This window comes from Musca domestica, unplaced genomic scaffold (assembly GCF_030504385.1).
Source record: "Musca domestica strain aabys unplaced genomic scaffold, Musca_domestica.polishedcontigs.V.1.1 14, whole genome shotgun sequence".
Lineage (NCBI taxonomy): Eukaryota > Metazoa > Arthropoda > Insecta > Diptera > Muscidae > Musca > Musca domestica.
Genome location: NW_026712192.1, coordinates 13510087 through 13525551, shown reverse-complemented (window position 1 = coordinate 13525551; position 15465 = coordinate 13510087).

Genomic DNA, 15465 nt, shown 5'->3' with positions numbered 1-15465 from the left:
TGTATTTTGATCATTTTATCCACCGAAATTGTTTCAAATTGGGTATTTGAAGTTAGTAGTGAATATGACAGCCTAAGACAGAAAATTGTCTGTGCAGGTCCACATTTTCGCATAGCCACGATATAACGGTATCTCCCGATATCCGGTATTTTGATGATTTTAGCGACATTATTTACCGGAACTATTTCAAATTTAGTATTTGAAGTTCGTAATGAATCTTACAGCCTAAGACAGACAATTGTCTGTGCAGGTCCACGTCTTCGTATCGCCCTCATATGACCCCCTGATATTCGGTATTTTGATGATTTAGCGACATTATTTACCGGAATTCTTTTAAATTTGGTATTTGAAGTTCGAAAAAGCTTATGACAAAATTTGCGTATGCAGGTCCACGTAGTCGAATAGACCCTAATATATGGCTACATTCGGAATTTTTTGAGATTTTAACAGAATTTTTAAAGGGTTTTAATTTTTTGAAAATTGTCAAATTTGTAGCAAATGGTGGAGGGCTTGTAACTTGATACTTTGTTTTGGACAAATGGATTGAACTAGAGTCCTAAAATGAGATAGCGAACTCTCTCGCCGAAGCATACAGGGAATTAGCAACAATAAAGTCTGTTGGGCAAACAACGCCCACATATCCCTATGCAATAATAAGGGAGTAAGGAAAACCCAAAAAAAAAAATCCATGGGGTGACCCCAATGCGATAAAAACGAATAACCTTTTATTACTAGGTAAGAAGAAGATAAGTGAGGTAAAAGGCATCCTTAAGGGGAAACTTGGGCCTACAATCTCATCTGTACGAGATAGGAAGTGCAGATGACAACATATGCAGGGCATGCGGGGAAGATGACGAAATGTAGGAACATTTTCTCTGCCAATGCCCAGCGTTTGAAAATATCAAGGCTCAATTCTTAGGGAACGACTCCATACCAGACCTTAATCAGATCATGGGAAATGATACAGGGTGGGATGAACAAACTGCAATCAACTCCAGACTGCTGTCGTTTCAAAGTCACTCGTCCGACAGCTGTTAAAATTATTCCAGTGACAGCTCATGTTTACAAGCGTACAAAAAGCGTATCCAGAAAAAAGTTATTCGTGATGGAATTTATGCGTGATAGTTTGATTTTTTTACATTTGGCTGGAAAACCCCAAGTGGCCATCGTTAGAGCAATGGCCGAAAAATGCCTCGTGAGCTGAACATATCGAAATATTCCATTCGGCAAATATTGAAAAATGAGCTCGTGGTAAAGCCATTGAAATTCCAAAAAGTGCAAGAATTTACATCGCAACAGAAAGAAAATAGACTGAGAAGAGCTAAAGCTTTGCTTCGATGATCACTCTCCGCTCGTATTAATCGACCGAGGCATCAGAATAAATACCGAATATTATCGCGAAAATATTCTGGAGGGTGTATTAAAGCCTTGGGCACGCAAACATTTAGGCCGCAGACTTTGGACATTCCAACAGGACTCAGCACGCGCCACCCACGAATGGTTAGAAAATGAGGTCCCTCGCTTCATTTCCAGCACACAATGGCCACCAAAATCTCCGGATACCAATCCGTTGGCCTGGAGTATTTTGAAAAGCAAGATTGTCACTAAAAAATACCAAAGTGTCGATCACCTCAAGAAAGCGCTTCGCTGGTAATGGTCCAAAATACCACAGAGCAACATTCGGGCAGCGTGTGATGGTTTCATTGGCCGTTGTATATTACGAATGTGATAACTTAAACACCAAATCAGATGAAACATATGTATGGAAACTATATCTGAACCGATTTTCACGAAATTTAATGTACTTGCTTCTAGACTAAATTCAGTGCCAAAATTCAGGTCATTTGGCTATTTGGTGCACAATTAATACGAAATCGTTTGAGGATATATATGGGAGCTATATCCAAATCTTAACCGATCTTGATAAAATTTGATACACTTATTTAAGGGCTGTATCTGATATCTGGTTCCTATGAGGGACTTACAACATCAAATCGGATAAAATATATATATGAGAGCTATGGCGATATCTGAACCGATTATTTCAGTCGTAACTGCCAAAATGCAATCCATTTGGGCTGATATTTGCCATTTGGTGCACAATAAAACTGATATCGGATAAAGATATGTATGGGAGCTATATCCTAATCTGAACCGATCTCGATACAATTTAACAGAGGTACTTTGGAGCAATATCTGATGTCCGGTATTAAATGTAATTCTTCTGGAGTGCATATTACTCATGTGAGGGACGTAAAACCCCAAATCGGATGAAACATATGTGTGGAAGCTATAGTTATATCTGAGCCGATTTTCTCCAAATTTGATTTACTTGCTTCTAGACTGATTTCGGTGGGATGTACCAAAATACAGGTCATTTGGACTTATATAAGCTATTTGGTGCACAATTAACGCGAAATCGGTTGAAGATATATGGGAGCTATATCTCAATCTGATCCGATTATCGCAAATTTCAATAGGGTTTGTCCTTGGGCCAATTAAATATTGCTTGCAAAATTTCATCTCCATCGGATAATAAATGCGACCTGCATTTTGTTCACAAGAATACATGAACGGTCGGACTGACATGCATAAATCGGCTCAGAAAGTGATTCTATGAAGATCCTCAAAAGTAACTATGGGTCTATATCGCTTCCTTCTCCATATTACAAACAAATGCACAAAGACATAATACCCTTACAGCTTTGTGGTTTAGGGTATAAAATTAATAACCCGGCCTCCAAAATTATGACGAAATTGAAAATGTAGGTGGGGATAGGTTCAGAATAGAACCCTATTGTTTTTTGAGATGATCGCATAATATTTAGGTTGAAATGAACCAAAAACTGAAAAATGTCCTGATTTTGCAGTTACTTTACAGGTCGCAATTATAGACCAATCGACGCGGAAGTTAGCATGGTGCTAGAGCTTAGGGCTGGGCAGAAGCCTTCCAATTTTGATCGTCATCAGCTAATAAACCATAACATTTGTGTTAAATAAAAGTAAAATTTTCCATTTAACCGCGAATATTTTTAATCCCAGCGAAATCACATGTAGACGAACAGGTCAATTCTGACCGTTACGTAGATGCCGATAGTAAAAATATCGGATATATATAGCGAAATATATTCAATGTATATATACAAAGGAAGGGGATATTAGCTAGGATGCGTATATCTCAAGAATGGCTGGACCGATTTTGACAAATTTTGTCAATTCAGAATGCTCTTTTGGCATATAAAAATAATATCTAAAAAATCGCTTAAAAAGATGTGAATAATGATGTTAAAATAGACTTTTAGTATTTTGAGACATATTTTTATATTTTCATATATTTTATCGCATGCGATTTTTTCAATTTGACTTAATATTGAAGTGTATATTTTGTAATATTTGTTCACCTTACAACACAGGTTGGGGTTATTATATACAGATTGCAATTATCGTCCAATCCTCACGAATTTTTTCACAAGGGTAGGGTTGGGCTAAGAAGGGCTAGTCCTATTGTTTTGAACGATGTCCGCAATATATTTAGGGATTGAAATGGAGCAACAACTAAAAATGTTCCTGATTGTGCAGCCGTTATAAAAGTCACAAATAGAAACCAAAGGACACGAAATCTCGCATGAAGTTATAGTTTAGGACAGCGGGTAGAATATACCACTGCTTTTGTATGAAAAAATACCAACATTTCAATTCTACCGAAACGCTAAAAATAACTCACAGTCGAAATCCCAAATACACAAAAGGCGAACATTTCCCCTTGAATATAGCCATACATCGTAGACAAGCAAATCATATAGATGAGTCTGAATTTGGAGATACAGAGGTACCTCTTGTTTTTGGAGATAATCGCAAAATCTCTAAGCTTTCAAATGAACCAAAAACAGAAAAAAATCCTGAATTGAAGCCAATCGACACGCCTGAGAAGGACAGGGAAGAATTCTAACATTTTGGATGACCATTTGATTATATTAGCTGTAAAATGGACCACAACAACTAACAGCACGAGGGAGTGCGTAAATATTGGGCAAATGTCCCTGTCAAAATGCTAAGGGTAATATCTATGCAGTGCCCCGTGACATAATTTCAAATGCGAAATCTTCCAAAATGGACTGGGACTAAAGGGGCTTCTAACATATTGTAGTGTTGTAGGGTATCATATGGTCGGCCCCGCACGTCTATAGCCTTTGCTTACTTGTTGTAAATAAAATCCCCTTGTTTCTACTTTTTTTCTCTTCTTGGCTTTTGTACGCTATGACCCCATTTTATATAACTCAAGAGCAACCATGTCGAAGCGATATCTAACTCAGTTTTTTGCAAACCAACATAACCCATTCTTGCTTTGAAACGGCAATATGATTATTTCATGTGTAACTAGTCAACTGTAAACAAATTGTATTGTGTTACCTTGTTTCTTTAAATAATTAAATTACAAAAATTCTAACAAAATGATTGGAAATTGTATGAAAAAAATAAATAAAAATAAAAAAAAATACAACAACAAATATTTACAAAGAATGATAATAAGAAACCCACCTTAAAATTTATTTTTTCCATGCCGTTGCACACAGGTTGTCAAGTGATTAACTCAGCTGGTGGTGGTGGAGCTGGCGATGATGATGAAGGTGGTCATCAGGTTACACAAAGCAATGAGACAAAGAAATAAAAACAAACGACAACAACAAAACAACCATGGGTTTTTTTTTTTTTTTTGTCTGGGGTGCACTGAAAATGTGCAGTTTATTTACTCGTTTCAGTTTGTTTTTATTGCAAAATGATTGTTGTAGGTATTGTGATGTGAGTACATTGTGCATTTTTTGTTGTTGTTGCTACTGCTGTTTGTTTAAGAATATTTGAAATTTTGTTTTTATTTTTTTCTTCTTCTTTATTCTTTGAAATTATGATGTTGCAATTACAGTTAAATGTTAATATTTTATTCGACGATTACCTACCATCCAGTATTACTTACTGATGACTAAACGACGATATGACACCATGACAAGACGCTTTATTTGCATTTTATGACAAACAATTTATGTTGTGATGATTGTAATTAAATTTTTGTGTCGTTCGTTTATTGTTGTTTTTTTTTTTTTAATGGCTGAATTTCTGAAGTGAGAATTGATTTATTGTTGGGAAATATTGTATGCAATTATTGTATTCACAATCAGGTGTTATTTTAATGTTTTAATTTTTGTCAAATATGATGACTATGAAGTTGTTAATTAATGGGAAACGAATCAAAAAGGCCAAAGGAGGAATGTGCTGTCACAGACATACATATTTAATAGATTTTTCACATAGGACTTATTTAGATTCTTTTTCAATTCCATAATTGAAAAATTGCCAGCTCATTACTCTATTACAAAGAAAACTTTTTTTGATAATCGTTATTTGGTGTAACGGCAGAGCTTCAATATGTTTATACCCTTCACCATTAATTATATTTGTAACTCCTGGAAATACTCATGACAGACCCAACAAAGTATATATATTCTGATCATGTTTTTGCAAAATTGCCAGGCTTAATCCCTTTATTGTTATTTTAGAAGATTTTCCAAAAGAATTTTAGTTTTATTAAATTCTTTGGTTCCTTTTCTATTGAGCTTACGATCTCGTCACTTGGGTAAAAAATGTTTTTTTTTATCATAGAAGTTATTTTTAAAATAACATCTGGGGAGAATATCCCAGACAAAAAACACGGGAACTAATGAGGATTGGTGGCTCTTTCCGAAACCTAGGTATTCCCTGCCTTACCCCCTGGTAAACATTACCATCGTTCTCCACTTATAAACAAACGTTGTTTTTATAAAAGGACAACAATAAAGAGATTAAGCCTGACAATTTTGCAAAAACAAAATACTATGGTATCCCGATCAAAAAAAGTCAACACTGTTCTATATTCTTGATCATCGTAAAATTCTAAGACGATTTAGCCATGTCCGTCTGTATGTCTGTCCGTCTGCGAACACATGTTTATTTTGTCAGTAGGTTAAGTTCGTAAATGGGCCATGTAGGTCCACGTTTTCATATAGCCCCCATATAACGGAACTTCCCGGTATTAAGTATTTTGATGATATTAGCGTCATTATTTACCAGAATTGTTTCAAATTACGTATATTTAGAGTTCGTAATGGGAACGACAGTCTGTGACAGAAAATTGTCTATGCTGTTCAAAGTCTTCGCACAGCTCCAATATAAAGGTACCTCCTTATATATACTATATTTTGATGATTTTATCTACATTATTTACCGTTTATTTCAAGTCTCGAATTTGTAGGTCCACGTCGTATAGACCCCAATATAACGGCTATATTCGGTATTTTAAAAATTTTAACAGAATTTTTTAAGGATTTTATTTTTAGAAAATTTCTAAATTCGTTCCAAATGGTGGAGGGAATTCAAAGTTTGGCCCGGTCGAACTTATTGCTTTTTAACTTGTTAATGTTCGTTCCTGGCAAGTTTCAACATGAACCAAGTTTGAACTGTATGGGTTAGTCGACTCATTCTATGTATTTTATGCATTTTTTTTTCGAAAATTTAATGTTTGTGTGTAAATACTATATATACATATTTTACGAGAATTAATATGATTCGAAATGTTAACCTTTTGTGGGGGAGGTACAGGATTTTTAATTTTCACCTCTGACCAAAGTCTAATTGTTACGATGTGACACGTTTGAATTACACCACTTAATATAAGTTAGTTTTTGTTATGTGTGAGGTAACACAAAAACGGACCGATATGCTCGATTTTCACACTAGCTCTAGTATAAGCAAACATATTAGGATGTAGTTTGATGAAAATCAAAAACTTAGTTCACATTTTCAAAGAGGTAAATTGTGACTTTTTTAAGAGATTTAAATTTTTCGGAAAAAACATGAAATTCATGAAATCTTTCCAAAATCGACAATTCTGCTTATTTACGTACCCATTGAAAAGTTTGCCTCTTTGGAGGAGAGATACCAAAGAAAGAGGGTCAACTTGGTCTATCTCTGAACTCTTTCTGGAGTATCCGATATTCTCCAAAGTTGGCATTGAAGGTCAGGTATGGTAATAGATAATATTAACCAACTGCGTCTCGTTCCTCTTGCAGATGTAGGTGATTTTTGAGGGGTTTGGATAAACTCTTTCCGAATTTTTGGCCAGTTTGGTAGTCAAGTACAGGGTGAGATGAAAACAATGCAACCAACTTCAGACTGCTTTCATTTCTAAGCCACTCGCCCGACAGTTGTTAAAATTCTTTCAGTGACAGCTCATTACATTGTTTACAAGCGTACAAGAGAATTTTGGTGAAAATTTTCCAGAAAAAAAGTTATTCGTAATGGAATTCAAGCGTGATAGTGTGATTTCTTTATATTTGGCTGGAAAACCACAAGTGGCTATCGTTAGAGCACTCCAGCATTTAAATGTGAACAAATCTTTTGTGTCTCGTGCCATCGCTCAAGGAAGTGGACGGAAGAAAACAGCAACATCAGCAGAAACTGTTGGAAAAATAAAGAAGCGACTTAATCGAAACCCGCGTCGCAGTGTTCAAAAAATGGCTCTTGAGCGGATCACATCGCAATACTCCATTCGGCAAATATTAAAAAATGATCTCGGGGTAAAGCCATTAAAAGTCCAAAAAGTGCAAGAACTTACACCGCAACAGAAAGAAAATAGTCTCAAAAGAGCTAAAGAGTTGCTTCGCTTGGCCGAAAGTGGTGAACTGCCAAATTTGGTTTTTCCCGATGAGAAAAAATTCGTTGTCCAGCAGATTGTAAACAAACAAAATGATCGTGTTTACTTGTCAAATAGGTCGCTTCATTTCCAGCGCACAATGGCAACCAAAAACTCCGGATACAAATTTGTTGGACTATTGTGTCTGGAGTATTTGGAAAGCAAGGTTGACAGTAAAAAATACCAAAGTGTCGATCACCTTAATCAACCGTTTCGCCGAGAATGGTCTAAAATACCCCAGAGCAACATTCGGGCAGCGTGTGACGGTTTTAATGACCGTTTGAAGGATAATTCGTGCCAAAGGTAAGCAATTCGAACAAATCTAAACTTATTCTAAAATTTACTGCTATTTCCGACATTTTTTGCTTTCATTCAATAAAACTTAAAACAAATTTTTCTGCAGTGTTTTTATCTCACCCTGTATATCTTCATTCGATTTCACGTTTATTGTGCCTAAAAAGTGTAATATTAAATCAAATAAGATAAATTTTGATAGATATATCGGTCCAGACACAAATGTCTTCAAAATTAGTAGAATACGATAGAAGCCTGCCAAATATTAGTTCCTTTCGGCTTTAAATTATAACTGATTTAACGATTGTAGTCGGTATGTTTTAATTTTTAATTAATAAATCAAACATAAAAAAGTTGACTTGTTATATGTAGTTCTACTGTATATGCAAAGTGAGGTGGGGTATCATAAAGTCGGCCCTGTCCGACTTTGGTCTTTCTTTACTGATTTACATATGCGTCATTTTAAGCTTACCGCTAGATGAAAGAATCGAGTTTATTTTTTTACATATTATAAGAGGTACAGCTATTCAAAATGTTAGCCCTTTGGAGGATGGTACCAGAAAGAGTGAACCTACTTCGCCCATTTTCTTTTATGCCCTAAGCTGATATGGAGGGTATATAAAATCTTTCGTTCCATTTGTAACACCTCGAAAATACATTTTAAATCCCACAGCATAAAATTCTTTGTCCGTCCATCCATCTGTCTGCCCGTCTGTGGAAATTACTCTAGCTTTCGAACGAACATTTTACTCAGATGTGTGTTAGGCATGCAGGACTTTTGGTGCTATGAACTGGGCTACGTATGGTATTGCCCCCATGTATCAGTACCGAATGATTAAATTTTGGTCTTGATTGTTTTAGAATTTTATATTTGCAGAATGTGTCTTAACAGTGTATTGGAGTCATTATCAAGTAGAACTGTCCATACAGATCCAAGTTTAGCATAGTCCTCATATAACTGTACCTCCAGATATTCGGTATTTTGATGATTTGTTTCACACTTTTCACCGGAAATATTTCAATTTTGGAATTTGAAGTTCCTAATAGGCACTACAACCTATGACAGAAAATTGCTCATACAGGACAACGTCCTTGTATAGCCAACATACAACGATAACTCTCTATATTTGGATGAATTTAGCAACATTATCCACCGGAATTATATGAAATGTCGTATATAAAGTTCTTAAAGGGTACTACAGCCTATGACAGAAAACTGAATATGCAAGTCCAGGTCTGCGTATAGGACCCAATATTTTGCAACGGAATTGTTTTTTCTTCCAAATGGCGGAGGGTTTTCAAAGACGAACTTTCTGTTTTTATTCCCTACACCATAAGGTGGTCAGGGTATTATGTCTTTGTGCATTTGTTTGCAACAGGCAAAAGAAAACGAGATAGACCCATAGCTCCTTTTGATGATCTGCATAGAATCACATTCCGTCTGTCCGTCCGTCTGTCCATGTATTTTTATAAACAAAGTACAGTTCGCATTTATTGCCCTATCCAGATGAAATTTTGCACAAATCATTTGTTTGGTCCAAGGACGAACCCTATTGAAATTGGAGATAATCGGTAAAAATTTAGATATAGCTCCAAATATATCTTCGTCCGATTTGTCTTTTATTGTGCACCAAACGTATAATTTCAGCGCGAATATCATAGAATTTTGCACATACAACCAAATTAGGCCTGAAAATAAGTATGCCAAATTTGATCGAAATCGGTTCAGATATAGCTATAGCTCCCATATATATTGTTCATCCGATTTGTTATTTTAGTCCTCCGCAGCCGTAATATGCACTCTGCAACAACAATATTTGGGGAAATATATCAAATACAGCTCAGAAATACATTTGCTAAATTTTATCGAGATCGGTTCAAATTTGGATATAGCTTCCATATATAACTTCGTCCGATTTACCTTTGATTGTGCACCAAACGTCTAATATTTGCCCAAATGGGATGAAATTTGGCACTTACGACCGAATTGAGTCTAGAAGCTAGTATATTAAATTTGGTAAAGATCGGTTCAGATATAGCTATAGCCATATATATTGTTCATCCGATATCTTGTATTTGTTACCCACAGCCGTAATATGCACTCCGCAACAACGATATTCAGGGAAATATATCAAATACAGCTCAGAAATATCTTTGCCAAATATTATCGAGATCAGTTCCGATTTGGATATAGCTCCCATATATATTTTTATCCGATTTAACTTTTTATACCCTCAACCATATCTATATCTTAATACGACCAAAACGTGCCTCATCGAAATAACGATTTTAAACCCAAGGTCTCTTTGGACCAAATCCGTTTCAGGGCAGTTGGAGCTAATCTAACGATTCCCGCCCGTCTGTCTGTCTGGCTGGCTTTTGGTTATAATAATATTATAATCAAACTTAGATCAAGTTCGGAGACGGACAATATCGGTCCACTTCTTCTGGTACCTCCCCCACAATAGGGGAACGGAAAGAGATCGGATAATCCGATTCTTCTCCAATTTTGTAAATCCTAATATTTACATCAATGTTAGGTCAGGGGCGAAAATGCACAATATTGGTCCACTTCATCAAGTACCTCCCCCATAATGTGTCAAAATTGTGAATTATTTTAACTCTTATAAAATATGATGTAAGAGTCCAATTATCTTCAAATTACACACATTACAATACTGTTATTAATTCAAGGTCTGGTGTGAAGATGGAATGTATCGATACACTTCTTCTGATACCTCCCCCACAAAAGGGCCAAAATTTTGAATATCCATGAAGCTCCTAAAACGCGAAATTAACATCCGATTCCGTTCAGACTTGGCACATCTCAATATTTCCATAAAAGACTTTTTTAAAGACCAAAGCCGAATCCAAGGTTAACAAAAATAGAACGAGCTTCGACCATATCTGACAGACGGGCAGATGTTTTGATGATGTACATTTTGGTCATATTATACGTTTAGTCTTTGTAGCCATGAGGTAAGGACATAAAAAACTTAAATTTACAACTCTTTAGGATGATACCCATTGTAATACAATATAGCGGCTTATAACAGGGCTATAAAATTAGTTTAAAATTTTTAATAGAAATTAAGCGGTCGTCAACACAACAACTATTCGTGCGCCCTCCGTGACCATCAAATTCTCATATTCTATGATTCTATAAAGCAACAATTTCTTAGAGTTCATCTCTTTGGTTAGGAATTCTTTGCTTCATGTTGTATAGCCATGAAGGGGTCGTCTGTGCCTACCATCCATTGTGGATGCCACCACAAGTTTCTTGTTTTTTTTTTCCCATTTTCTACATCATTTTTACGATTGTTTGCGGATTTTGTTCTTCTTTTTCTCAGCGCAAATTCACGTTTATGTTACTCCTTAGGGAGGGACGGACATCAGTAAACCAGAAGGCATCGGCATCAAAACCGGTTTCTTTACCAAACAAAAGAAGCAAAAAAAAAAAAAACAACTGAAACAAAACTGCATTCATTGTCCGCTGAGAACATTAAATACCTATTTGAACATTTCATATCAAAAGTAGTGGCGCTCGTTCGTTCGCTAATGGATACATAAAAAATGGGGAACACAACCAAAGCTCAACACCGCCCGCCATGCCAAACATATGGTTTGTAAAGCAAACATAGAACTGAATATTAACTTCGTTCACATCACACTTGCCGGCTAATGTTCCATCGGCCAGTGTCGAGCAATTGAGCGAGAGTAGAACGCAACCTGTTTGATGCCCCCTAGGTTGTATGCTCACACAATCCACAAAACATGTTGGACTGAACTCTCTCAAACATAATGTGCGAAATGTGTTCGTTGGGGTTCTCTCTTAGTTGTGTTCATACTGCGGTTGATATTCGACTTGTTGAGTACAACTTATTTGTTGTTCATTAGTTCGCTTGAAATTTAATTCAGACCAGTGTAGCACAGTAATAATTTCCTATGGCCGAATGAATATTGGGTGTGTGGACTGTTGATATTGACATAGAAATGTGTGTATAACTCGTTAAGGGAAATAGTAGTAGTAGTAGAAAGGCCCCATTCTTCAATTGTGCCGTCTGTGGAAATCACTCTAGCTTCCGAACGAATTTAAGTAGATTGACAAAATTTTTCTCAAATGTATGTTAAGGACTTTTGGTATTGAAAATGGGCCATGTAGTTCCACGTTTTTGGTATAGCCCCCATATAACGGCACCTCCCGACATTCGGTATTTTGATCATTTTTGTGACAATATTCAACGGAATTGTTTCAAATTTGGTATTTGAAGTTCGTAAGGGATACTACAGCCTAAGACTGAAAATTGTGTGTGCAGGTCCACGTCCATATAGCGGTACCCCCCGATATACGGTATTTTGATGATTTTAGCTAAATTATTCATCGATTTTTTTGTAAGTTTCGCATTTGAATATTGAAATGGCTTATGACAAAAGTTACCTATGCAAGTCCATGTCGTCGTATAGACTCTAAAGTAACAGCCACATTCGGTATTTTTAAGATTTTAACAGAATTTTTAACGGATTGTATTGTTTTTGAGAATTGTCAAATTCGTTCCAAATAGTGGAGGGTATTCAAAGTTCTGCCCGGCCGAACTTATAGTTTTTTACTTGTTTTTATTTAAAATACAACATTTATAGATAGATAATTTTTTGAAAATTTTAACATAATCACGGACCTTTTTTGTCTTCAATTTTATAGCCTTCACTATAATTTGCAGAATAGTTCTAATCAATTTTTAATTCGTTGGAAAAAATATCAACATAGGTATACGCCTTAGTCCTTATATAACATAAATAGACCTCATATAGACATGGGGATACACGTTTTAGCCCCCATATAACTGTGCCTCCAGATATTCGGTATTTTGATGATTTTTGTTACACTTTACACCAAATATGTTCCAAATTTAAAGTTCCTAATAGTAACTACATTTTATGACAGAAAATTGCTTATGTTTCTTCGCATAGCACCCATATACATATCGCCGGGATTGTTTCAGATTTCGTATTGTACGTTGGTAATAGGTGCTACAGCGTCTGAAAGAAAATATCCTGTGCAAGTTCACATCTTCATACAACCCCCAAAAAATGGTATCTCCCAATATTCGAAAATTGGATGTCTTTGCACAGGACTTGTTTCAAGTTTTGTATTGGAATTTTGTAATGGTGTATGACAAAAATTGCCTATACAGATTCGTGTCTAGCATAACTGTAAATCCCAAAATTCGGTATTTTCATGAGTACTTTTCAACGGAATTTTTTTAAAATTTCCAAATTACTTAAAAATAATGGAGATTATTCAAATTTCGGCCCGGCCGAAGTTACTTCTTTTTTACTTGTTAGTTCTCAAAATGCTCAATTTGTTCAGTTGGACAAAATTTTAATCAAAACTTCATACTTCGTACTGAATTTTCAAATCTCAACATCAAAATTGAGGATTCCAGCCCTATCCCTTCACCCAATACCAAATTTAGTACCATTTAGTACTTTTTGTACGATCAAAGGACGTATTCCTAAACTACCGCCTAATCTCAAACCATCTGTAATCTAAACATCAAATTTCAGAATTTTATTTCAATGCCTTCACCTAAAGCGATCCTAATACCAAATTTCAGATTTCAAATACTATCATTTGACACAAAACCAAGATGTACCAAATATTGTACTATTTAGTACTTTTCTCACACTTGTGGTACCATTTACAAAATTAACTTTAATTCTCAATCCTATATACTAACTGCTACCCTAATGTCAAATTTCAGATTTCAAGCATTATCAGTACCATTTGCTACCTTTTGAACCCCCCAAATCTCAGCCCTACACACTAACAGTGATCAAAATCAGCAATGCCAAATTTAGTACCATTTAGTAACTTTCATACGCTTGTCGAACCCAATTGTTTATTTTAACCCACCCACACGCAGAGGCCCCAAATACCCACATTTTATTTGTACCGATTTTAGTACCAATTGTTGCACATAGTACACATTTTCAAAAACTAATACCTATATCAACACTACTTCCCAACTTAATTTTTATACCAAATGTCAAGATTGTAGCTGCACCAGATACCAAAAGTTACGAAATTTAGTGTTTTTTAGTACTGTTGGCACATTTCTATTCTGAATTTACAAAAACTCTGCTTTATTGTACCCCGACCCAGCAACATTGATCTACTTGCAAAATTTGAAGATTTCAAAAAAAAAAAACAAATTAAAAATGCTAGCTTCAGCCGTTACAACTGGGCGTTGAACCATATGGCTAGAGTATACCCTCACAATATTGTATTAGCCCAGGGTTTGGTGTGAAAATGGAATTTATCGGTCCACCGCTTCTGGTACTTTACCAAAAATCCATGAATATCCACGAAGCTCATAAAATTCAAATTAATTAAATTTACATTCGATTACACTCAGACTTGGTACATCTCAATTTTCGAGATCTGTCGTAGAGATCGGACCATTTCGGACGGACCGGCTGTCTTCAAATTTCAAACATACTTCTTCTAGTACCTCGCCCACAATGGATGGCAATTTTCAATACCTTTATCTGTCATAACTTGCGAAACAATTCGAAACTTGTTCTATCTAAAGATATCTCTTAATAAGAAACCTGGAATGAATATGGAATTTATGATTTCGCATGTTGTTCGATTTTCCTGTAATTTTGCCCATATCAATATTTTATCTGTAATAGATGAAAGATGAAAATAGAATAGTTCGGCCGACGCACCTTTTAACCTTTTCTAAAAATTACCACATATATCATATTAAGTGAAGGCAGTAACCAATATACCCCAAACTTGGCAAGATATTTTTAAACAAGGGAACATTGGCTGAGAGTGTACAGGGTGAGATAAAAACAAGTAAAAAAGCTGTAAGTTCGGCCGGGCCGAACTTTTAATACCCTCCACCATTTGGTACAAATTTGGCAATTTCCAAAAAATAAAACCCGTTAAAAATTCTGTTAAAATCTTAAAAATACCGAATGCTTATACGACGACGTGGGCCTGCATAGGCAACTTTTGTCATAAATTATTACAATATTTAAATGCGAAACTTGAAGAAAAATCTGTTTATAATGTAGCTAAAATCGTCAAAATACCGAATATGGGGGGACCGTTATATGGGGGCTATACGAAGACGTGGACCTGCACAGACAATTTTCTGGCATGGACTGAAGTATCCATTACGAACTTCACATACGAAATTTGAAACAATCCCTGTAAATAACGTCGCTAAAATCATTAAAATACCGAATATCGGGGGGTACCGTTATATGGGGGCTATATGAAGACGTGGACCTACATGGCTCATTCTTTGACTTTTGATGAAGTATCCATTACGAACTTCAAATACCAAATTTGAAACGATTCCGGTAAACAATGTCGCTAAAATCATCAAAATACCGAATATCGGGGGGTACCGTTACATGGGGGCTATATGAAG